The sequence below is a fragment of the Chelonia mydas genome, chromosome 1 (genome assembly GCF_015237465.2).
Source record: "Chelonia mydas isolate rCheMyd1 chromosome 1, rCheMyd1.pri.v2, whole genome shotgun sequence".
Lineage (NCBI taxonomy): Eukaryota > Metazoa > Chordata > Testudines > Cheloniidae > Chelonia > Chelonia mydas.
The window spans coordinates 333,229,824-333,255,317 of NC_057849.1; the positions used below are offsets into that span (position 1 = coordinate 333,229,824).

Sequence of the window (25,494 nt, forward strand, 5' to 3'; positions counted from 1 at the left end):
TTATGCTCAAATAAATTGGTTAGTCTCTAAGGTGCCACAAGTACTCCTTTTCTTTTTGCGAATACAGACTAACATGGCTGCTACTCTGAAAATTCATTCACCCACGTCCGACACAGTGCGACTGGGGGGACTGCACATAAGACGGTGCTTTCCTGTAAGGAAGTCAACTCTGAGGAATCCATTTTGAAGCACTTGAAGGAGAGGAAGGTGATTAGAACAGTCAAAGTGGATTCACCAAGGGCAAGTCATGCCTGACCAACCTGACTGCCTTCTATGATGAGATAACTGGCTCTGTGGATCTGGGGAAAGTGGTGGACTTGATATCCTTTGACTTTAGCAAAGCTTTTGATATGTTCTCCCACAGTATTCTTACCAGCAAGTTAAAGAAGTATGGATTGGATGAATGAACTGTAAGGTGCATAGAAAGCTGGCAAGATCGTCGGGCTCAATGGGTAGTGATCAGCAGCTCGATGTCTAGTTGGCAGCCGGTATCAAGTGGAGTGCCCCACGGATTGGTCCTGGAGCCAGTTTTGTTCAACATCTTCATTAATGATCTGGATTATGGGATGGATTGCACCCTCAGCAAGTTCGCGGATGACACTAAGCTGGAGGAAGAGGTAGATATACTGGAGGGCAGAGATAGGGTCCAGAGTAACCCAGACAAATTGGAGGGTTGGGCCAAAAGAAATTTGATGAGGTTCAACAAGGACAAGTGCAGAGTCCTGCACTTAGGATGGAAGAATCCCATGCACTGCTACAGGCTGGGGACTGACTGGTTTAGTGGTAGTTCTGCAGAAAAGGACCTGGGGATTACAGTGGAGGAGAAGCTGGATATGAGTCAACAGTGTGCCCTTGTTGCCAAGAAGGCTAACGGCATATTGGGCTGCATTAGTAGGAGCATTGCCAGCAGATCGAGGGAAGTGATTATTCCCCTCTATTTGGCACTGGTGAGGCCACATCTGGAGTCTTGCGTCCAGCTTTGGGCCCCCACTACAGAAAGGATATGGACAAATTGGAGGGATTCCAGAGGAGAGAAATGAAAATTATTAGGGGGCTGGGGCACATGACTTATGAGCAGAGGCTAAGGGAACTGGGCTTATTTAGTCTGCAGAAAGGAAGAGTGAGGGGGTATTTGATAGTAGCCTTCAACTACCTGAAAGGTGGTTCCAAAGAGGATGGAGCTAGGCTGTTCTCAATGATAGCAGATGACAGAACAAGGAGCAATGTTCTCAAGTTGCAGTGTGGGAGGTCTAGGTTGGATATTAGGAAACACTATTTTACTAGGAGGGTGGTGAAGCACTGGAATGGGTTACCTAAGGAGGTGGTGGAATCTCCATCCTTAGAGGTTTTTAAGGCCCAGCTTGACAAAGCCCTGGCTGGGATGATTTAGTTGGGGTTAGTCCTGCTTTGAGGAGGGGGTTGGACTAGATGACCTCCCAAGGTCTCTTCCAACCCTAATCTTCTATGATTCTATGAAGACCTTGAGTCTATGAGTTGCACTGACAATTGCTATCTGGTGTGAGCAGTATCTTGCTGTGATATTAATGGGAACTGTGGAAGCTGATGACATGGGGTATGTTCACTTCTGGAAGAGAGCGGGTGTACCACTCCCACTAATAGGGGCGTTATGCAAACACACACTAAGAAAAGCTATGGACCCATTTCAAGAGGATGATATACACTGCAGTGTTCTGAAAGATATTGAATGACTGTAGCTAGCTCGTTGAGTTGCTAGATCCTGATGGATGTTCCCAGACTTCTGACACATGTAGGTAGCCTGCCAGGATGTTACTGCCTGACCGAATTCATTTGGGGTATATATTTCCATTTTGATGAGTGGCAGTTTGCCTCCCTGCACGGCACTGATGCTGATGGGAACTTCTTATACATATGGCTGTATTTCAAGTTGGGAGAGTTCACTCCTGGGTCATTGTGCATATAGATGCTAAAATGAATAATGCTCAGAAACAAAAATCATTTATAAACAGATGGCAAGTTATGAAACCGCACAGTAAAGGAAATGCAAACACCATTTTTTATTTCTTGGCACTTAAGATAGATCACTCAAAGTGGCTTTTCGGAATTTTACTATGATATTTAACTAATATTCCTCCTCCTGTTTCTCAATCATCCTTTTACTTGTTTCCATTATTTTAATCCTTTGTATTTCTCTGCAATTCCCATAGGAGGAGCCTCTACACCGCTGTGTTTGGATGCTATGCCTGAGAGCAGCCAGAATTTGAGATCTTTGGATAGTATTTGCAGTTTTGCCTTTTGTGCACAACTGTTTCTTTAGTGATTAGCCAGCACGCAAGCTTTGTAAGCCTGACTCTGAAAGAGGCCATTTACCAGTGTGAAAAGAGTTTCTTGGGATGGTTTTCATAAGCTGAGATCTTTTCATTCACAGACACTTGATGCATCGGCAGTTATAATTACATGACCTGATCCTAAAGTCCCTGTAAAATGATACTATTTATATGAGTCAAGTTACATCAATAAGTGTTTGCAGGGATGGTGACTACAAATTTACCTTAACAAATTCTCTGACCACAGTACACAGGAATATTGAAAGTGCTAGTAACACAGCTAGGTAACTTCTCAACTCAAAATGGCAAGGGAGGCAGAAGGGTCCTGGAATTGGCTAGGACTAGGATTCAGGAGACCTGGATTCTATTCTTGACTTAGTCACTGAACTGTTTGTTGAGTGACCTTACGGCATGTTCACCTCTCTATGCCTTTGTTTTCCCTTTCCCCTCTTTGTCTTGTCTATTTACTATTCAAGGCTCTCCATTTGTTGGCACAGTGCCTAGCACAACGAAGACCCAGTCTCAGCTGGGGACTCTAGGCTCTACCATAATACAAATAATAAATAATTAGAATTGCCAGTTAAGCGCAGTTAACTCAAGCGATTAATGCAAAACAAATTAACTAGATTTTAAAAAATAGTCGCAATTAATCTCTGTTTTAATTGCACTGTTAAACAATAATAGAATGCCAATTTAAATTTATTACACAAATTTTGGATGTTTTTCTACATTTTCAAATATATTGATTTCAATTACAACAGAATACAAAGTGTACAGTGCTCACTTTATATTATTTTTATTACAAATATTTGCACTCGTAAAAAGGATAAAAGAAATAGTATTTTTCAGTTCATCTCATAAAAGTAATGTAGTATAATCTCTTTATTGTGGAAATGTAACTTACAAATATAGAATTATTTTCTTATATAACTGCACTCAAAAACAAAACAATGTAAAACTTAAGAGCCCACAGGTCCACTCAGTCCTACTTCTTGTTCACCCAATCTTTATGACAAACAAGTTTGTTTACTTTTATGGGAGATAATGCTGCCCTCTTCTTATTTACAATGTGACCTGAAAGTGAGAACAGGCATTCGCATGACACTGTTGTGGCTGGCAAGGTCTTTACATGCCAGATATGCCCCTTCATGCTTTGGCCACCATTCCAGAGAACATGTTTCCATGCTGAATTTAAATTGGTATTCTATTATTGTTTAACAGTGTGATTAAAACTGCAATTAATAGCAACTACTTTTATGATTAATTGCCATTTTTTAATCATTTCACAGTCCTAATAATAATAAAAGTTTATGCCTGTAAGCAAAATTTGCTGGTAGCATCAACAGCTGCTGGCAGGGATGGTTTTTCTGTGTTCTAAGTCTGGCTAATCAAAATCTTTATACTTATTAGAAGGTAAATTACACTAGCAGGAACGAATCTTTCATTTTGCAGCTGTATAATTATTAATAAATTTAATGAGATGAAAACTGCAGCATAAGAAAAAACAGTTCTAATTCTTTCCAGAATGAAACAGAAAGTTAATATAAAATCTAATATACATTAATTTATCTGTTTAGATTGATGTCATGAATAACTTTAGGAGTTATATACGTTCTCTCTTTTTCTTAAACTAATAAACTCATTTGCACTAAAGTAATTTATTCAAGATAGACCAGCCCAAAGAATCTCATTCAATGACTTTTTTTAATTAAATAATTTTCCAGCTAAGCCACCCATAAAACTTGTAAGACATACAGATCAATTCTATCTAGCCAGAAAAATCTTACTCTTGTGAAAGAATAAATCCTAGTCCCTCCCCATCCCATTAGACCCCAGAATCTCTAGTCAAATACCAAGCTGCTTGAAGAAAGAAATCTAAATACAGCATGATAAGGAACATAACTACCCATGCTCTACCATCTCTTTTATATCCCTAAAATTGGCTAGTTTTACTTCTGATTTTTCTTGTATTAAAGAACATTTGAAACTGTAGAAATAGAAATGGGAAAAACCTACTAGGTCCTTTAGTCCATCCTCCTGCCAGTGTAAGATTGTTCCCTACAACTGTGTAGGATGGTTCCCTAGTGCTATGTCTTATTCTGTTTTAAATGACTTCAGCAACCGGGCTCCCACAATTTTATTTGGAGGATGATTTCTCCATCTAGCAGATCTCACCATTAGGAAAGTGGATCCCGATTATCATTTTAATAAATATCCTGTCGCTTACTAGCTTTCTTTTTATCCCAACCCTGGTAGCTCCCTGAACAAGCTTGAGTGCCCACCCTATACTCCACTCACACCTTGATTTACTGTCCATACTGTTGTCCCTGAGGTTTGGCATTACAGATAGCTCAAAAGCAACAACTCCATAGAAACCTCAGCTTTAGCTTCCTCACAGCGATTGGCTGTTCTTGTTGTCTTTTCTGAGGCAGCTCCTCCTAGAGCTTGTGGCACCTTAGAGACTAACCAATTTATTTGAGCATAAGCTTTCAAATAAATTGGTTAGTCTCTAAGGTGCCACAAGTACTCCTTTTCTTTTTGCGAATACAGACTAACACGGCTGTTACTCTGAAACGTCCTAGAGCTGTTGCTAGTCTTCCTGCTAGGCTGCAGCCTGGGTTTCTATCACTCTTGTTGTGCTAGTTATCTCAGGACTTCTTTCATCCCACACCCTTTGTGTCTGGAGGGAGTCTGGAAATCTTATTACTAGTACCAAACTGGGAAAGGCCTGCGTCCCTACCCGATCCTCAACAAAAGCCTGGAACACAGCTAACTGAAGTCTGTAGAAAGTCACACTGACTTCAGTGGGCTTTGGAACAGACACCAACAACACAACATTGACACTCAGCCTAAACTTCCTCCGCTAGGAGTCAGTGTCTGTCTTTATTCCCTCTTCCCAAAGGGGCTCTGCCACCTCCCACATGTCAGAAGTAGATTTAATGAGCTACGCCTGCCACAATGATTCACCAGAACTTCAGCAGCTACATGCCAGGTTCTAATTGCTGCTAACAGAGTGACTCAACAGAAGAGCCCTGACACCTTTTTCCAATTTCCTTGTGCTACACTAACAAGTTCTTCTCTCTTTCCTTGGGGTTTGCATTCACCAGATACTTGTGCACAGTTAACATATCCCTTTTTAATCATCATTTGGCCAAGCAACTAAACGTGTGTACTTTTAATCTATCCTCAGTCAGTTCTACCAACCTCTTAATCATTTCTGTAGTTCTTGTCATGGCTAGTCTCAATGTACTAATGTTTTTTTAAATGCCGTAATAAACTCAATAATCATTTGTGAGGCACCTACAGTGACCATTTTATATGCTTAGAAAACGAAAGACTACAATGTCAAAATCACTGGGAAATCTTGAGCTCTTCGTGGTACACATGGTACTGTATTCTAAAACTCACTAGAATATGTTTCACTTTTCACCTTTTAATGTCTCTAATAGGACTAGCAGAAATTTTTCCAAAAAATATTTCAATGGAAAATTGAGTTTTTGACAAACTGGAAATGTTTGCATAAAGTGTTTGTTTTCCTTGAAAAGTTTCAATTCTTCATTGTAAAACTGAAGATGTGAAAACCAAAGATTTTTGGCTGAACACCAAACAAAAAATAAATCAGTTTTTGGGTTTTCAGTTTTCCAACAAAAAAGTTAAGATTTTCTGCTAAAAACATTGATAGAAATGGAAAATGTGCATCACTGAAGTTTTCCGTGGAAAAAACCCCAACCCATTTCCCAACTAATTCTTCTGCAAGTCACCCCCAAAACTGGCTTTGTTAAAGTTCCATATTATTACGACAACATATGCCTTTCTAGAGAGTAAACTGATAAGCAATCAGATTCTTAGTTACTCCCTGGCCCTGTTTGAATTCTAGATAGCCTTCTTTGCAATTGCCAGATTTTCACAACCGGAGTTCTCTTAAACTGGACAGACAGCATTTACAGATCTTGCACTGGGCTGGGTTTTTTTACCTTTCTGTTTTTAAACAGTGGAAAGGCTCCAGGCATCTGGAGTGTGGGCTTCCCCTCAGCCCACCAGAGAAGCACCTGGGTTTCTCACACACCCTGCTGGCTCTGACTCATCACCATGTAGGATTGCAAGCAGAAGTGAGAAGCAGCTCAGATGACAGCTTTTCTCCAATAAATTCCCTCCTCCCTTCACTCACCAGAGAGCTGCTCTTCACACTCCATGTGAAGTGCTGTACGTCATCTTTGCATTAACTCCTACATACCAGCTGCTAGAATTAGCTTGAGATTGGCAACATCCTCCCAGTGCCTGGTAATTTAACAGCCTTCCCCACCTCTGTCAGCTCAAGGATCTGAGAGACCTGAAGTCAGTCTTGTCTATGCCCTGATCCTGTAACTGGATCTGGGTAGGGAAACTTACCCCTGTGAAGAGCCCTGCTGATTTCAAAGAGGCTCTGCATGTGGGTGAAGGCTTGTATGCAGAGATCCAATTACAGGATCGGGAGTCTCAGCATGTTTAGGAGGAAGACTCTTAGACCCCATTTTTCTTTCCATGAATATCAGCCTCAGTCCATGCCTGCGCTGTTTGGCCTGTGTGGTCGTGCTGCAAGGGGATTTGTTTTTCCAAAAGCTGTCTGCTTCTTTGGCTTCTCACAAACACTGTATTGCCCCCTGTAACTTTTAAACTATTTGTTTGTTACAATTACACACAAAGGGGCCTGACTTCTCCCTTGGGGCCTGATCCATCCAGTGCCCGTCAAAGGAAGGACTCCTACTGACATCAACAGCAATGGAGAAGGCCCGGGCTGTGGACACGGAGGCACTCGGACACACTGCAATGCAGTTACATTACATGGAGTGAGTGGGCAGGGTCTGGGAAGCCCACAGAGAGTACAAATCATGGCACCCCACACAGAGTTGGACGAGATGGAATGGGGCAGGGCAGGGCAAGCAAGACCAGTGGATTTTCAGCAGCTCACCTATGCTGGTCCCCAAAGAGAGGGGTGCAGGAGTCATGGGAGTTACTGCAGCCTCAGGGCTCCCTTAACAGCTGGGGGCAGCTCTACTCCTGCTCTGCTCACTTTGGAGTCCTTCCGATGGTGCCATGTGAAACTGCCTCCCCAGATACTCAGGCTGTACCGAGGGGAAGGATTTGCCCCTCTGTTAATTATTTCTGAATGTGGGAGGAGATGAGTGAGGTGCTATAATCTGATTAGCTGCTCTTTGTTAATGAATTGTTGATAGGGCTGTTGCTTGACTCAGTGACTAGAGCACTGGCCTGGCTGCTAGTCCCAGCTCTGCTGCTGGCCTGCTGGATGGTCCTGGGCAATTCACTTCACCTCTCTGTGCCTCAGTTTCTCCACCTCTAAAATGGGGATAATGAAATTGACCTCCTTTGTAAAGCATCTTGAGATCTACTGATGACAAGCCCATACAGTGCTGGGTCTTCACTCAATTTTGAAAGGATTTCCATTCGCCATCTGTATGGGACAGGAGGGCAATCCATAGGCCATAAGAACATAAGAATGGCCATACTGGATCAGACCAAAGGTCCATACAGCCCAGTATCCTGTCTGCCGACAGTGTCCAATGCCAGGTGCCCCCAGAGGGAGTGAACCTAACAGGTAATGATCAAGTGATTTCTCTCTTGCCATCCATCTCCACCCTCTGACAAACAGAGGCTAGGGACACCATTCCTTACCCATCCTGGCTAATAGCCATTAATGGACTTAACCTCCATGAATTTATCCAGTTCTCTTTTAAACCCTGTTATAGTCCTAGCCTTCACAATCTCCTCAGGCAAGGCCTATACTAGTAAGACAGCTAGACTAAGGAGCCGGACCAGATCAAAGATCTTTGTTTCCTCTGGGTTGTACAGTATGTATTGGTCACTTGACAGAAAACATTAATGAAATACTACAGCCTTGAGGAAAAGGAAACCTCAAAGTTATTGGATTGACCCTCAGACTGTGGCGTCACAGGGCTTTCAACCCAAATTTACCAATCACGCTTAAGCATGTAGTTAAAGTTTGGCTGTGGCCAAACTGGGAACTAGCAGATGTTAGGAGGCTAGCACAGATAGGGCAAACAGATTTCAAAAGACATGCCCAGGTTGCAGCCTAGGCTAACATCTGATTTGGCCACTGTGACAATCTTTGGGCTCAATCAAGACCAGTAAGGAGGGGTTGTGTTACTGCCTGCCCTGCAACTCTGGGTGCCTTCAATGTTATGTTGCTGTGGCTCACAGCCCTGGCACCAACAGCTAACCCTCAACTATGGAAGTCACACCCTGGCTTCCATCGCCCAGTTACTTTTTGCAGGAGGAACCCAACACCTTCGTATTACTGAATTTTCCCCAGACCATCTGACCTGCAGTGTCCAGCCCTCTCCCTGAACACTCACAGAAGTTATTAAGTTTCTTGCTCCTTTAAAGAGACAATACACTGCAGCTCATTAATTTAACTGGGGTTTGACAAACACTGTTATTTCAATCACAGCACTGAACTGGTTTATAGTAAAGGGAAAACCAGTTTATTTAACAAAAGGACATAGATTTAAGTGATACCAAATATAAGGAATAAAGATAGTAAGGGTTACAAGCAAACAAAAGTAAAAATAGGCTTCTAAAACTAAAACTTAATTTCAGCAAGTTGCAGTCTTGGCCTAAGCAGGGTTCTCACCTAAACTTGGGTCCTAGAGACTCCAACCCCATTGGTTGAAGGATCCAACATTCTGTGATTTCAAGAGCTCTAGCCCCTTGAATTCCCCAAGTGATGGACAGCAAAATGGCTTTCTGTTTCTGCTTTTATCTCCCAAATTTCACTGACCCTGTTACAAAAAGCCAGAAGGTTTCCTGGGGATATAGTCTCCATCACCAATTGAGGTTGTTAAGTGTTCATCTTTCCCCCCTTCCTCTCCTGATTGCTTTGTTTACCTTGTATGTAAATGTGCTTTTCTTTGTCTTTGGTCAGACCTTACCTATCTTACATAGGAGACTCATGCAAGCAGGTGGAACCACATGCCTTTTTCTGAAACAAGCCTGACTTAGGCACTGCTTGCCAAATACATGTTAAGAACACATTTTCAGCACATATATATAAAGTCCTTTGTGGGTTTGCCATACATACATCATGCAATGATTGCTACCAGAATGCTACCAATTTGTATACAAGACCTTACAATGACACCTTTTAGATACAGCTTATGACAAGCGTGTTAGGTGTGGTGAATATGTCAGGCTTGATAAGAGTTGCTGACACAGAATAATGACCATCTGTGCCAGAGCCACAAATACGTGTAAAGTGTGCTAAATCATGGTTGTTAAATGTGGTGGAAAGATCTGAAGTTTCCCCCTGTTCTATAGCTTCCCAACCAAATTTGCTTTTTCTGTGGTTTGCATTATCACTTGTTAAATTTTATCACTTGTTAAATAAAGCCATAGCTATCTAGGAACATGTTGCTATGCTACTGCTGCTTGGAACTTCACAGTAAAGACAATAACCAGGGCATTATGAATCTAAGCAGCTCAACTTTTGTTTGATAAGCTTATGGGGTTTTCACATAGATATGTGATTCTATTTTTTACATATATTGCCAAGATTCTGTAATGCTCATTGTGAAAACTACATGTAGTGTATATAAGGTTTGTAATTGTAATGAAGAGATTGAAATATTGAGGAAACTGCAAAAAAACCCCCAAAACCAGTTAATTAGCATCACTATCTGTAGGCACAACTGAATAAGTTCATTTTCTTGCTATAGGAAAAGATTAAAAAAAAAACCCTTCACCTTATATAAGGTTTCAAGGTGCTCTATACAGGATTATGAGAACAATACAGTCTATTTTCAGCTCACCAAGAAGAGTGAATCAACTGCTGGAACTCAGCCCTTAAAAAACAGTCTTTTTGGTGATTCATCTGCAGAACGTATGTGTTTGAGTAAACAGGGTGGATTTATATCATCTCCACCCAGCATGTAGCCGTTCTTTCTTGTAGATCTAAGACCAGGTCCATCAAGACACCCAGCCAGCCAATTAAGATGCTGGAATCACAGGGGAACACACAAGAAAGACGTAAATACTATTCTACAATTTAGCTACATGTACCGGGAGGCTAAATGAAATAACAATTAAATATATTTTGGAGAAGTTCCTTTATGTCCTTGAGCTATCGGTGCTTGCCAAAGGTTGGTTCTTTGGGTTAGATGTCACTTGCTTTATATATATATAAGCTAGAAGAGTTTTATCCACATTTATCAGAAAGCTCCTGTAGAATTTCTGAAAACTTCTGGGTATATTGTTGGAAGTGCAAACCTTGTGGCCAACAGCTTCTGCTTTCAATCTTTCAGGTCCAATAGGTTCTGCAAATCAATATTTTTTTCTTCATAAGTTAATAGTGAAGTATATGATTCCACTGAATGTTATGCTACATATCAAATGAGAACTCAAGTTTGAGCAAAGTAGAACAGCTTGTATTGCAAGAATTGTCCTAAAACAGGTAACTGTCACTTAATCCCGTTAAGAGGCCTGTGTTATATAGGAAAGAACTAGCTAAAGGAATAATATGTTATCTGAGAACAGTGCTGATATTCACACTCTAAAGGATACTCCCATGTTTGGCTTAATGTGTTGCATTCAAAGTTTGAGTAGAATAAACACAATGCGGGTTGCGTTTTGCCTTGGAAATCATCATTCAAGACTATTCAACAGGTCTGAGACCTTGAGGCCATTAATATAATTTACAACCAAAAAGCTGTATATAAAAGCACATAGAGTTTGGTAGGAAAACAATTTTTGCACTAACAAATATCTGGGGGCTGATCCACCTCTGACTTACGTCGGTGCACAGCAAGAGTAACTCAGTTGAACTCAACAGGGTTACATGGGTGTCACCCTGGTGAGAGGAGACTTGAGCCCCCTGCTGTTAGTTCATGTTCCCGCTCCCACATTTCTCTCTGGCCTGTATTTGGTAGAGAACCAATTACCATATAAGGTTATGTTGATAAGTAAAATGGACTGAATTATGATAGATAGCGTATATCTTTGCAAATTACTTCTAATGACTCAGATGGCTGGATACATACTACCCTGAAGTACGAATTGTGTCAGAGCAAGAAGACACCGAAAAAAACAATGTCAGAGTGAAGCTTTTGAAGCAGTAATTTTGACTTCAGGGAAACCTACAAGTAGTACAGATGCCACAGAAACAATGCCACACAAACAAACGAACTGATATGCTACTTACAATGAAAAACTAGGAATAAAGCCTGAATTGCACAATTTTTTTTATTAAAATGGCCATTTCACACACAACTACATCTTCTTCCTTTTTGCAAAATAGTTATTTAGCAAATACACTGAAATCAAACTAAATGAGTCATTAGAATACATTATTGTGTCCGCACTCATATTCTCAATCGTTATGCTTGTGTGTGTGTGCTGTGTTTCTTTCTATCTATCCAATTAACTTATACGCCTCAACTAACAACTACCACAACAATTCACAGCCTTTAATGTATTGATCCTCACAACTTCCCTGTGAGGTCAGTGGCTGCTATTATTCACATTGCACAGAAGGGGAACTGAGACACAGAGAGACCAAGTGACTTGCACAGGGTCCCACAGGAAATCTGTGACACAGCAGTGAACTGACCTTTGGTCTCTCAAGACCTAGGTTAGTGCCCTAACCACTGGACTAACTTTATTTTCATTCCATTTGCCTTACCACCGTTCTTCATGGGTCTTTTTGTCTGTTGAGCCTGTTAGCCATTTGGGGCTCTATCCAGGATTGTGAGAACAATACAGTCTATTTTCAGCTCACCTAGAGCACCTACCATTGTTGTAGTATTGGAGTACCTAGCACCCCTGGGGGTGCTGTATAAGTAACAAATTTTGCAGAGTTGGGGCTGGACTGTGCATGCCCATTTGCATACGTCCAGGTAAGAAAGCTGTAACAGGAAGACTTTCCTGTTCCTTGCGCCCTTGAGAAGGGTCTGGGAGCAATATGGTCCTTGAGTTTGGCACTGAACTTTCCTAAAGAGGGCAGGAAGGGGAAGAAAGGGAATCCAGTGATTACGGCACTCGCCTAGTCTGCAGGACTGTGCCCTTGGGGAAAGCATCTGTTAATCCCCTGCTGTCTTCAATAAGCATCTCCACCTACTCACAAATAAAGAAATAGATATTCCAGATATTCAAATTCTGGACACAGCCATTCAGTCATGAGCCAGCCTGGGCTCAGATTGTTCGATCCTTAACAACATCCTCATACTAATACAAATGTACGTGATTGCTACCTTCAGTGGTTCATGCATGCTTCTAACTGCATCCACCTCTATACCGCACATATTGGGTGAAATCCTGACCCGAATGAAGTCAATGGGAATTTTGCCATTGACTTCAGGTGCATCAGGATTTCACCCATTATGACTTTGGATGTCATACTACTACACTGTTTAGTACACCTACATACCTATCTCATAAGAACAAATAAATATGCATGTTCTTGTTGGCTACCTTAGTTTATATGTTACAGAATACAATATATTGAGTAATTTTCATTGTGATATATAACCTTATGTGAAATGACAATGAAAGATGGATGTGTAAAGTTACTAAACACATGCCTTAGTAGAACACTTGGTGAGAGATTATAAAACTTTATATTATGTGGTTTGAAATGTTTTTCACAGTGGTCACAACTGTGACTAATACTCTGACTAATTCTCAGCACTTCTACAGCATCTTCAAGCTGAGGAACTGAAAGCACTTCACAGATATTAAGGGCCAGATTCTAATACCCTTATTCAATGAATCCCATTGACTTCAACAACAAATTAATTAATACTAAGTAGACTCCCGTTAGGAACGTATTACACCATTCCCACTTTGCAGACAGGCAAATTACAGCAGAAAGTGAGTTGAGGTCACACTGAAAATCGGCGGCAGAGCTGGGAATAGTACCAAGGTCTCGTGAGTTCCAGACTTGTGCCTTTACCATCCTTCCTAAAAGGCTTGGGAGACTTTCCTGCTACTAGCCTCTGGTTCGTTTTACAGCTAGAAGGAAAAGGGCAAGAGTTTGTTCCCGCAGGTAAAGTGGTGTGTCCTTTACCCCACTCTACAGTGCTGCTGTTTCCATGTTGTAGAACATTGTTATTACTGTGGTAGAATATTATCAGTCTTCCTAAACACACGAGCATCACAGTCGCACAGGCACCAATCATTGAGAAATGTTATGTCTCACTTGCATCCACTTTCGCTTTTTGCACCATATGTTTGACTTCTGCCTAATCTCCAGCAAGTTATTCACTCCCTCTGTTGCTCACAGAGAAAAAGCTGTAGTGCACTACTTACTAAGCCTTAAGGGATGGAGACTGAAGGGAAACGACCCGGTGTAGTGTAATCAAATTCAGAGCAAAACGCTACACCACAATTCATGATTTAGTCACGGGTATTTTTAGTAAAAGTCATGGACAGGTCACGGGCAATAAACAAAAATTCCACGGCCTCTTATGCCCAAATAAATTTGTTCGTCTCTGAGGTGCCACAAGGACGCCTCGTTGTTTTTGCTGATACAGACTAACACGGCTACCACTCTGAAACCTGTCTTTATTTTTAAAGCATCTTTTATAGTATCTGGTGTATCTTAAAGAGCTTCCAAAAGTTCAATGACAAAAAAATCTTCTATCTATATATATTATAGCTAGACGGTAAAGTGCAAACATGAATCAAACATCTTAAAATAGCAAATGTAGCTGTAAAACCCAGTGAGAAAGGAGCAGATTTAACAGTCTCTGGCAGAGAATTTCATAACCCAGGAGGCAAAATGTCAAAGTACTTTGTCAAAATGATTGTGTTTAGTGTTTACATGAAGAACAGCATTAATTAATCAAAAATGTCTTGGATTGCAGTGACATAAACGTTCAGCCAGATGGTATTGGTGAGGGAATGGAATCAGGAAATCTCTCTTCTCTAAGTGCTCATACTCAACCATATTTATTTTTTTCCGCCTTATAGTTTTTCTGTGGTTTCCATTATCACTCATTACACAGGCAACAAAGCTACCTAGGAACTTCATTGCTGGCTCTATGATGCACACTAGCTACTCAGAACTTCAGAGCAACAGCAAAGCCTGAACACAGCTTCACAAGCACAGAACCCTACTGACTGACCTACAGGAGAACCATAACTGATATCTAGCAGTAAAAAGCCTCTGACATACTGATGAATAGTTCTGATTCTCTCCAGCAGTTGGTGGTGGCATAGTCTATTTTTGTGTGTATACATACACACACACACACACACACACTCTCCCATCACTGCATTATATGACATGATGTGTCCAGGTATCCAGGGACGTCATTTCAGAAAAATTTGGGAGAGGAGGGAAAAGTTGTGTCAGCATGTAGAACATTATGTGTAATTATTATCTATCCAGCAAAGCCAGGGAGGAGGGGACTGGCAGACATAATGGAGCATATAGACTTATGAAAAGTCGGCGGGTGCAGGTAAACCAAGGTCAGGGGAAGGCAATTGTCCCATAGATAAAACTATGACTATGTCATGGAGGTCATGGAATCCGTGACTTCCAGACACCTGTGTGACATTTTCTGTCCCGGGCTGGAGCTGTCAACGGGCAGCCCCACAACTCTCAGCTTCTGCTGGCAGCAGGCCTGCAGCAGCTCCTAGCCGTCGGGCAGCAGGGGGACCCCGGACCTCCCAAGGAGCTCGCCAAGGAGACCCCACAGCGGCTCAGCTGCCACAGGTGGCAAGGGGACCCTGCAGTGGCTCAGCTACCACAGACAGTGACAGCTGCGGGGGGACCGAAGAGCCATCAGCCGCTGTGGGTGCTGGACACTCCTCCCTCCATATTTTGTCAGGGATATGTTTAGTAAAAATCACGGACAAGTCACGGGCAATAAACTAAAATTCACAGAACCCCGTGACTTGTCCGTGATTTTTACTAAAAATATCTGTAACAAAATCTGAGCTTTACCTATAGCAAATGATGCCCCTGCATGTATCTCTCTGTCCACTAGCATTGTGTGGCTTCCCCCTCCTCTAATAATCAATATAGTACATAATATAAGACTGGCCACACTGGTCAGACCAAAGGTCCATCTAGCCCAATATCCTATTTTCCAACAGTGGCCAGTGCCAGATGCGCCAGAGGGAATGAACAGAACAGGTAATCATCGAGTGATCCATCCCCTGCTGCCCATTCCCAGCTCTTGGCAAACAGAGGCTAGGGACACTGTCCCTGCCCATCCTGGCTAATAGCCATTGATGGACCTGTCCTCCATGAATTTATCTAGTTCTTTTTTGAACCCTGTTATAGTCTTGGCCTTTACAACATCCTCTGGCAAAGTGTTCCACAGCATTGTATGAAGAAATTTACTTCCTTTTGTTTGTTTTAAACCTGCTGCCTATTAATTTCATTTGGTGACCCATTGAAGTCAGTGGGAGTTAGGCACCTAAATCCCTTTCAGGATCTGAGCCACAGTACCCCATCTGTCAAATAGGAATAACAGTACTTCCCTACTTTACAGGGAAGTTATGAGGTGATACCATAGTAACAGAGGCCCTATGGGTACCTAAAATGGACATGACTTCAAGACTATAGTAAAACAAAAGGTGTTAGATACGCTCTTTGCTGCTCTCCAAACAAACTCCGTAATAACAAGACGTTTTCAGGGCTTCAAGAAAATTATTTTATCCATCAAATTTCCTAAGTTGTGGAGCTGTTTGCAAATGCCTTGCACCCCTTATGCAGTATTTAGCCCGCAAAATATTTCAAAGCTCCTGTAAAAAGTGTATATCCTAATGATTCATTTGTCAAGTAGGAAGCCCTCATCCTTTTTAAATCTCCATTGACTTCAGTGGGCATAACATCAGGAAACATGAGCTGAAAGCATCATTTTCATCTTTAACCAGTGACGATAGAGGCATGGCAAGACCATCCCAAAGACATTGGATGAATTGTACGTTAGCTAGCCAGGTTTTTATTGCAAGAACTCAACCCTCAGCTTCAGTTATATTTCTTCTTTGCACTTCTGTAGAGACCCTAATATTCCACCTCTCCTCCAGTTGATTTCAGGGTGTAATTCATGGAATGACATTAATTTGCTGAAAAATGACTCTCCCTTCCTGCAGAACACGTGGAGCTGAAAGAACCATCGCACCTGCCACTTCAGGATGTCAAAGTTCTACACAAAGATGGGTATCATTGGTTTACAGCTGCGGAGAAACTGAAGTACTGAATGGTTAAATAATAATAATACCTAGCTCTTATATACAGCACTTTTCATCCATAGATCTAAAAGCATTTTACAAAGTTAGTATCATTACCTCCATTTTACAGATTTGGAAACTGAGGCACCAATGACTTGCTCACAGTCACACAACCCTCAGTGGGAGTTTTGTCTTAGTAAGGAGTGAATAAAGAGTGCAGGATTTGGCCCTGTGAGTACAGTTTCCTCCCATATTGAGGGATAAATAGTCTTTAACATGGACAGGATGTGCCCATATGATATTTATCCAAATATGATGAGTGCATATTCTAAAAATGCATAATCAAAAAAGCTATCACCACAAGGATTTTTTTTTCTTTTCTATAAAACACTCCATTTTTTTAAAAACCACAGCAGAACTAAATACCATTTTGGGAAAAAAAATCCAGAAAATTTGTACCCATTATTTAATTTTCCAGTGAGAATGGCCAAAGCACAAAACTATGAGAAGAATTCCTGCAGCTGTTATAAAAATAGTTTCTGTAAGCAGAGGTAACCATAACACTACAAAAGAAGGCAACACAGTACTTCAAACAGGAATCTGAATTGCCTTAAAAAGGTCTAGATATGAGAAGATCCCTTCTTAGGGCCCTGATCCCAAACCCATTGAAAAGAATGGAATGAATCCCATTGACTTCAAAGGGTTTGGATCAGGCTCGAGATGAATCTAAGGTAAGTTTCAAGCTTGCTTTCAATACAGATACAAAATGCTTTTGTATTTGATGATCAGGCTTCATATTCTTGGCCTCTTGCCAAATGGGATCTTTTCCCCATTAGGTTTTACACATGGCCTTTTGATAATGTAATTAAAATGAAGACTGCAAGTCAGCATTACATTGATTTGAATTCGCTGAAGGGAACTTCAACAAAACAACCCCCCGACTATGCCAAGGAGAGAGAGTTTGGAGCTTGGGGGCGACAGTGCTCGTAAAACTGAGTTTGGGACTTGCTTACTAATTTTTATCAGAATATAATCCTCACAAACCAGACTTGACCACCTTTACTCACACTGTGTAGTACAGTGCTCCCTGAGTAAACTCGGGGAGAGAGGCAAGTTTTAAAACAGAGGTTGCCAAATAAAGAATAAAACTTCAGCAAATGGCAATTTTAGCCTTGTATTTTCATTTGGTACAGTATATTACTTCATTTTAAATCTTTCTAGGCTTCTCTGGAAGTCCTCATCTCTCCAAAGCAGTGCAGCTACTTACAGTAATAATTAGTACACCTCAGTGCACTGCCTAAGAGCATTCCACTCTATCAGAATGTGCTCTTGTACTGTGCTATACATGGACTTAATATTTATTATGCATCTCCTAGTAAAGCTACTTTGCCCCAGCTGCTAGCTGTTTTATTGATTTTAGTGCTGGCACTGTACAATTTAAAATTACCAGCTACATCTAGAGCCAGAGCTAAATGCAAGAGACTAACTCAGCTACTATACGAACAATAAGTAACCAGCAATGAAACTTCTGGGCAAGGCAAGGCATGAAAGCATGAAATAGTTATTCAAATCCATCAAAATGAGATGAAAATTGCTATGCCTCTAAACAGCAATCTGCCTGCTGTTTGAAGAGAAAGGTCTCATTCCTGCTCTCAGGGAGGCAGGAATATTATATGTGGCTACTGGCAGTTATACATCACTGTGTGTTGTGTGACTCATCTCTATCACATGCCTGCCTATGCTGTGGCTAATTTTTACAAGTTATGCAGCACCGGCACATGCACCCACATACCCAGGTGCAGCATGGAGCTCAGAAATTAGGAAGTGTAGCTTCATGAATAGCAGCCTCCAGAAGTTCCTCTCTTCTTCAGCACCACAGTACAAAGCTAGATCTGGATATCTTACTTAAAAATCTTTATTTACCTTCCCAGTCCTTATGTAGCTTTTTTGTTAATAATAAGAGTTGGCGATTTATTTATTTATTTTTGTCTTGCCAGTGCAGGTAGGAGGGATGCCGTGCTTCCTTAAGGGAAACCAGGACCAGGACTTGTTTAGCCACATCCAATTAGTACATATCCCACACTTCGAATCATACCTAATCCTTACAATTACAGGCAGGGAATTATCTGGACACATCTAAAATTCATCTTTGGAATCACTCTGCTGCTCATTAATCTGTTACTAAAACGTCTGCCTATTCATTCCTGATCACTTCCTGGACTTTAAACTTTTCCACCCTGCTTACCTCCTCTCAGCCACTGGCACAGAAAGGAAGAGAAACAGTTTCCTATCACGGACTTTGGAGTGTATGTTGGTCAATTTAATCATCTTTCTTTCAAAGACAAAAATATGCAGAAACTGCTCCTGGAGGAATAACCACTGCTCATTTACAAGTGGTACAGAACCAGTGGTTCAGTTTACTATCAGTTCAGTAACTTGCACAGTCCCAATGGAAAATATTGGACTATAGTGCAATTAATCCCTGTAGATTAGATGGCTATCTCAAAGATGGTATCAGTATAGTGTCATTCGGTCAATACATCTTTGTAGCATGACAAACCACAACGAACCAATAAAATGACGTTCTGAATTCATTAAATACTTGGGATGGCTTGAATCTAAGCCCACATATTTTGAAGTTTGGGCCCATTTCTATTAACTACCAGATCTAGATTCTGAAAAACCCAGTTTTGATTCCTTTGATAGGCAGCTGAAGCTTGGGTAGCAGAACTCTTACCATTCTTAGGGTGTTCTTCCACAAAGTAAAAGAAGGAAGCGTAGTCCAGGGGCAAGGGTGCAAGCTGGAGACCTCAGTTCAATTCCCTGCTCCTCCTCAGACTCCTTAGGTGAGCTTCGGAAAGTCACTTGTTCTCTTGGTGCCTCAGCTCTAAAGTGTGGGAAAGCCACTTCCCTACCCCATAGAGCGGTTAGGAGGATAAAAACATTGAGGACTGTGGTACTACGGTGATGGGGGCCATATAACTACTAATGACAGAAGTAAACCACTTCTCTTGTCTTGTCTATACTGTACCCATCACCACAGTGTTGGAGCATCTTGTCTCTCTTAAAAGCAAGCATATTTGCTCTCCGTATCATGACCTCTTATCTTCTTGTTATATCCCTTTGCTTTCTTCTAAAGCAGAGGTGGGCAAACTATGGCCCACAGGACACATCCGGCCCGCGGGACCCTCCTGCCCGGCCCCTGAGCTCCTGGCCCGGGAGGCAGCCATGTAGCCAGGTGGAGGGAACAGGGGGAGCGATCCAAAAAAAAAGCACCACCCGCTGCGGCGCTTTTACTCACTCAGCGGTGCTCCGGTGCCGCTGAAGACCCGGAGCGAGTGAAGGTCCCGCCGCCAAAGACCCGGAACGCCGCCGGGTGAGTTAAAGCGCCGCAGCAGGTGGCGCCCTTTTTTTTGGATCGCTCCCCCTGTTCCCTCAACAGGGGAAAATTTAAAAGGCACCAAGACATTGACAAGGTGCCACTTGTGCTCAGCGGGGGAGCGGCTGTTGCCCCGCTCCCTCCCCACAGCTACGCTGCTGCCGGGAGGCTAGCCCCCGGCCCTTCCCCCGCTGCTCCCCCTGCCCCGCAGCCTCAGCGCGCCATGCTGCTGGTGTAGTGTATTAAACTGCTCCTGGAATGTGCTACTGGTAGCCGTTAGGGAGAGCAATTTACTACACTGCACTGGCGCAATGCTCTGGGCGGCCGGGCAACGCTCTGGGTGGCACGGCTCTAGCGCCATCAGCCACCGGTGCTCTGTGCTGCGCGGTAAGGGGGCAGGAAGCAGGGGGGTTTGGATAGAGGGCAGGGGAGTTTGGGGTGGTGGTCAGGGGGCGGGGGTGTGGATGGGTTCGGGGCGGTCAGAGGGCAGGGAACAGGGGGGTTGAATGGGGGCAGGGGTCCCGGGGGGCAGTCAGGAAGGAGGGGGAATTGGATGGGGCGGGGGGGGGGGGCAGTCAGGGGCAGGGGTTCCGGGGGCGGTCAGGAGACAGAGAGTGGGGTGGTTGTGAGTGGATGGGGCAGGGGTCCTGTGGGGGGGACCGTCAGGGAACGGGGTGGTTGGATGGGGCAGGAGTTCTGAGGGGGGGCCGCCAGCGGGCAAGAAGTAAGGGAGGGCGGATGAGGGCGGGGACACAGCCTGGCACAGCCTCCCCAACTGGCCCTCCCTACAATTTCTGAAACCCGATGTTCAGGCCAAAAAGTTTGCCCGCCCCTGTTCTAAAGACTACTTATTGTGGGAAGGGCAAAGGACCCCATCCAACACTGATGTTCAAGCTTCCCCCTGCAGGAGCCTTAGGCAGTAAATAAGAGCAGAATTTTATTTCAGACATGTTAGGAAGGAGGTGAGGGGACAGTGGAAAAGATGGTGAGAACCAAACTTCTGGACCCTGGTACCACAGAAAACAATGCTAGTGTGCAGTGGGATCTTTGGACCTGGTTTTAAGAAGCATGGAACTCACAGATCCCACTGACTTCCTCTGGAGCTGCCGGTGCTCAGAGCTTCTGAAAATTGGGTCCTTACATCATGAAAATCCATCATGTGTCCTATTCCTCATCACCAAGAATGAGCATTTTGGGAACAGAGGCTGGCATTTGCAAAGTGGTCTAAGAGTGGCTTTCAACGGGAGGTGGGCACTCAAACTCTTAGTTCCCACTAAATGTTCCAGTCAGACGCTTGCAGGACATCAGAAGTATGGCACTATTAGAAATAAAGAAGAGTACACTATGTTGAGACCTAGTTGGTTTCCTGGCCTCATCTATGAAACCAACCAGCTGCTGAGCACCAGGTACGTCTACACTTACAGTAATATGTAGAGTACAGACATTGCCCACCCAGCTAGCATGGGTATGAACAGAAGTGTAGAGGGTGAGGCAAGTAGAGTGCAGTGCCCTACATGCCTGAACCCTAGGGTATATATCCTACATGGGCTCTCTAGATGCCCAAGCAGTGCCTCCCATGTCTACATTGCTATTTTTAGCAGCGTAGTGTCTTTCTCCCTCCTCGCAGCTGGAGCCTTTCCCCACACAGTGAAAGGCTCCAGCAAAGGGGAAAGGCTCCGGCAGCAGGGAGGCAACAGAGAACAGCTCAGGCAGCAGGGAGGCAGTGGGGAAAGGCTCTGGCAGCTCCATGTTGCCAGAGCCTTTCCTCGTGGCCAGTGCCTTTCACTGTGGCTTGTAGTCACACACTGTAGTGACCAGTGTGGACGCAGCCTGTCTTTCACTGAGGTGTGTATCTACTGTGGAATACCGGTATTCTACACGCCATCTTAAGTGTAAACACAGTAGATCCTGCCTTTTTCATACTTAATGTACCATGTAAACTGCACAGCTCCTGCTTAAGCTGCATGTTTGGAGGACTGTATATTCTGCTGTTAAAGCACCAATCCTGCTGCATAGACAGACACTGAAATATCATCATGAACTAGACACTAAGGCCACGTCTACACGTACAGTGCTTAAGCGGTGCAGCTGTACCGATCCAGTGGCACCGCTGCAGCGCGTCTGGTGAAGACGCTTTATGCTGACGACAGAGTTCTCCTGTCAGCATTTAAAAACCACCCCTGCAAACAGCATAAGAAACTCTCCCGTCAACATAGCGCTGTGCATACCAGCACTTATGTGGGTGTAACTTATGTTGCTCTTGGGGGGGGGGGGTGTGTGTGTGAATATTCACACCCCTGAGCAACATAAATTTTGCTGACATAGGCAGCAGTGTAGACTTAGTTCTGACTCTAGTTCTGGGTAATGAGTCATGAGAAACATGCATATGAACGAAACCCTAGAAGGCATCCTGTCCTGTAAGTCTATGTGTTGGTTTAATTAGCATCCTGATGTGATATCTGTGTGGTATTTGTACCAGTGTTTTGTAATATAGCATATACTTGCTATACTACTTAGGGAAACTGGCAAACAAGGCATTTCCCTTAACTGTTTGTTGTTTTTCTTTGAGGCTGAATATTTTAATTTAAATGTCACTTACAAATACAGTATATGCTCCACTGCATTCAGAGAGCATTCATGCATTGGGTATTAGAACAAGAAATTCAATGCTTAACTACTGCTTAGTGCTTCAGTTTCTACCTTTTATTTACTTACTATTCAGTGGGCTTAGTGTGTGCTTAGAAATATAGCTTTTGATAATAATAATAATAAAGTCTATAGACTTTAGTGCAGATATGTAAGTATCTGGTTCAGCTGGTTTCCAGAACTTTTGCAAGGTTACCACAAGTCTGCGTGTGTGCGGATATAGCTCATGAACAGCACAGGTAGAACCTGGGTTCACCAATCAAAATTCTTAGCTTGTGAACTCTTTTGGGCAGGGATGACATCTTCACATCTTTTTGTTCGATATTTTGCACAGTGGGACCCCAAATCATCAGGCTGTTGCTGTAATATAAATAAATAACTATAATAATAAACTACACTTAGGATCTTTCAACAATCAAGAACGCCTAGTGCCTGTGAGTTAAAGTTACTGTCAATGTTGCTAGTCAGCCAGATCCAGCACAGTTTAGCTTGGGAAGGGGCAAGGAGGATTGTTTATTCAGAGGAGGGCAGAAGGAGTTGTTTTGTTCTTAGCTGTTTGAACTTTATATACCCCAAAAGAGAAGAACTTTTGCTTTGGCCAGAGGGCTTGGGCAGAGGGTTGGGTGCAGGGGTGTGTGATGTTATTGACTTGAACTGGGACTGTATAGAACACTGTTGCAACCAAGGTCCTGTAGCAGCACCAAATCTGGTATCAAGGGGGTCAAATAAGGTATCTAAGACAAGGTCATGGTTTGCTGGTTATGATTATGCTATCTGTATATGTGTATCATTTTTGTATTTAAAGTTATAAGTATTGGCTCTATACTGTCTGTAGTTCAAAATTGTGCTATTCTTCTGGGTGACACCCCAGACAAGTTGGTGTCAGGTCTGCCTAGCCTGCTGGATGGTCCATTAAGGACCATCAGCTATACAACTGACCCATTGAGAGAAGGCAGATACACCTTGGGACTCAGCAAGGTATGCAGGGACCTACCTATGAACAGAGCTCTGAGGTTTTTCCATGCCATGTCATGGACAGCTTGTCTTTGGGACAAAGAAAGCAGAGACCACATGGCAAGAGAATATAAAAAGCTGCTGCAGCTCCTCCATCTTGTCTTCAATCCTGCTTCATACTTCTGGAGGGACTTTGCTACACTGAAGCTTTGAACCAAGGACTGAAAGACCCATCCCAGCTGTGGATGTTTTCCAGAGACTTGATTTGAACCTGCAGTTTATTCTATCACTGCTATAACCCTGAAACAAGAACTTTGCCATCACTGTGCGTAATTGATTCCATTTCACCAATTCTAGCTCTCATCTATATCTTTTTCCTTTTATGAATAAACCTTTAGATTTTAGATTCTAAAGGATTGGCAACAGCGTGATTTGTGGGTAAGATCTGATTTGTATATTGACCTGGGTCTGGGGCTTGATCCTTTGGGATCGAGAGAACCTTTTTTCTTTTACTGGGGTATTGGTTTTCATAACCATTTGTCTCCATAACGAGTGTCACTGGTGGTGATACTGGGAAACTGGAGTGTCTAAGGGAATTGCTTGTGTGACTTGTGGTTAGCCAGTGGGGTGAGACCAAAGTCTGCTCTGTTTGGCTGGTTTGGTTTGCCTTAGAGATGGAAAAACTCCAGCCTTGGGCTGTAACTGCCCTGCTTGAAGCAATTTGTCCTGAATTGGCACTCTCAGTTGGGTCCTGCCAGAACCAGCATCGTTACAGGGAGTGAGGTCTCTGGGTGGGGGTGCGGGATCTGGGGTGCGGCTGGGGATGAGGGGCTCAGTGCTGGGGCAGAAGGTTGGGGTGTGTGGGGGGGTTGAGGGCTCTAGCTGGGGGTGCGGGCTCCGGGGTGGGGCTGTGGATGAAGGGTTTGGAGTGCAGGAGGGGGCTCTGGGCTGTGGGGGTGAGGCCAAGGAGTTTGGATTGTGGGAGGGGGCTCTGGGCTGGGGCAGGGATTTGGGGTGTGGAAGCGGGGGTGATGGCTCTGGCTGAGGGTGCTCTGGGGGGGCTGGGGATGAGGGGTTTGGGGTGCAGGCTGCCCCGGGGCTGTGACGGGGAGAGAGAACTCCCCCCAGCTCCTCCGGAGGGGTGCCTCTCCCACGGCCATGGCAAGTCCGGGCCAGGCTGGGTTGGGGCTGGGGGAGAGGTGCGTCCCCCGGCCACGGCAGGTCTGTGCCAGGGCTGGGTTGGAGCCGGGGGAGGAGTGCATCTCCCCCGGCGACAGCAGGTCCGTGGCTGGGCTGGGGCCGGGGGAGAGGAATCTCTCCCCACTGCAGCCATGAGCACCTGCGTGGTGCTTAATAGGCAGCTGTGCAGCTTAGTGGGAACTGAGGTTACATGTGTTCAGCACTTCACCAGATCAGAACCTTAGAGCCCCTGAAGTCAAAGGGACTGTTTCTAGATCAAGGCCTCATTTGGACAGCAAACGTTTTGCACACAAACTCAGACGTGGGTGTTCAAACTAGCTCATTAGATCTCTAGCTACATGCTTCATAGGTGCAAACAAAGGGCCTGCTCTTGCAAGCCATTCTCATTTGAACATTACAATTGCCTTCAACAAGACTAGCACATGAGGAAGGCCTGTATGTGCGAGTGGAGGGCGGCAGGATCAGGCCCACAAATTGTACATCAACAACTGAGTTCCACGCATGAAAACAATGTAGGTGCCAAATAAACATTTGGTTCACAGATTTCCAGGCCAGAGTGAGGACTTTTTGAACATATAGATCTTGGAATTTGGAAGAAGCTCCTGATCAGATTTAAAATAATTTTAAAAGCAGGTCAAATCTGGGGCCTAAGCTTCTAGACAGTAAGCACAATCCTGTTCCCACTGTAGTAACTGACAGAAGTCCAGCTGATTTCAATGAAAACAGGACAGAGCCCAGTTATAACGTAGAGTGAAATCCTGCTCCATACTACTCTTGCAAGTATTCCTGATGATGATCACTTGTGGGAGGGCCATC

At 43.5% G+C, this 25,494-nt stretch overlaps 1 protein-coding gene across 2 annotated transcripts in view; it reads right to left on the reverse strand.

Moving 5' to 3' along the window:
- The window catches only part of CAMK1D (calcium/calmodulin dependent protein kinase ID), a 367,151-nt gene that overhangs the window by 108,965 nt on the left and 232,692 nt on the right, over positions 1-25,494 (reverse strand). The gene's annotated exons all lie outside the window — the stretch shown is intronic.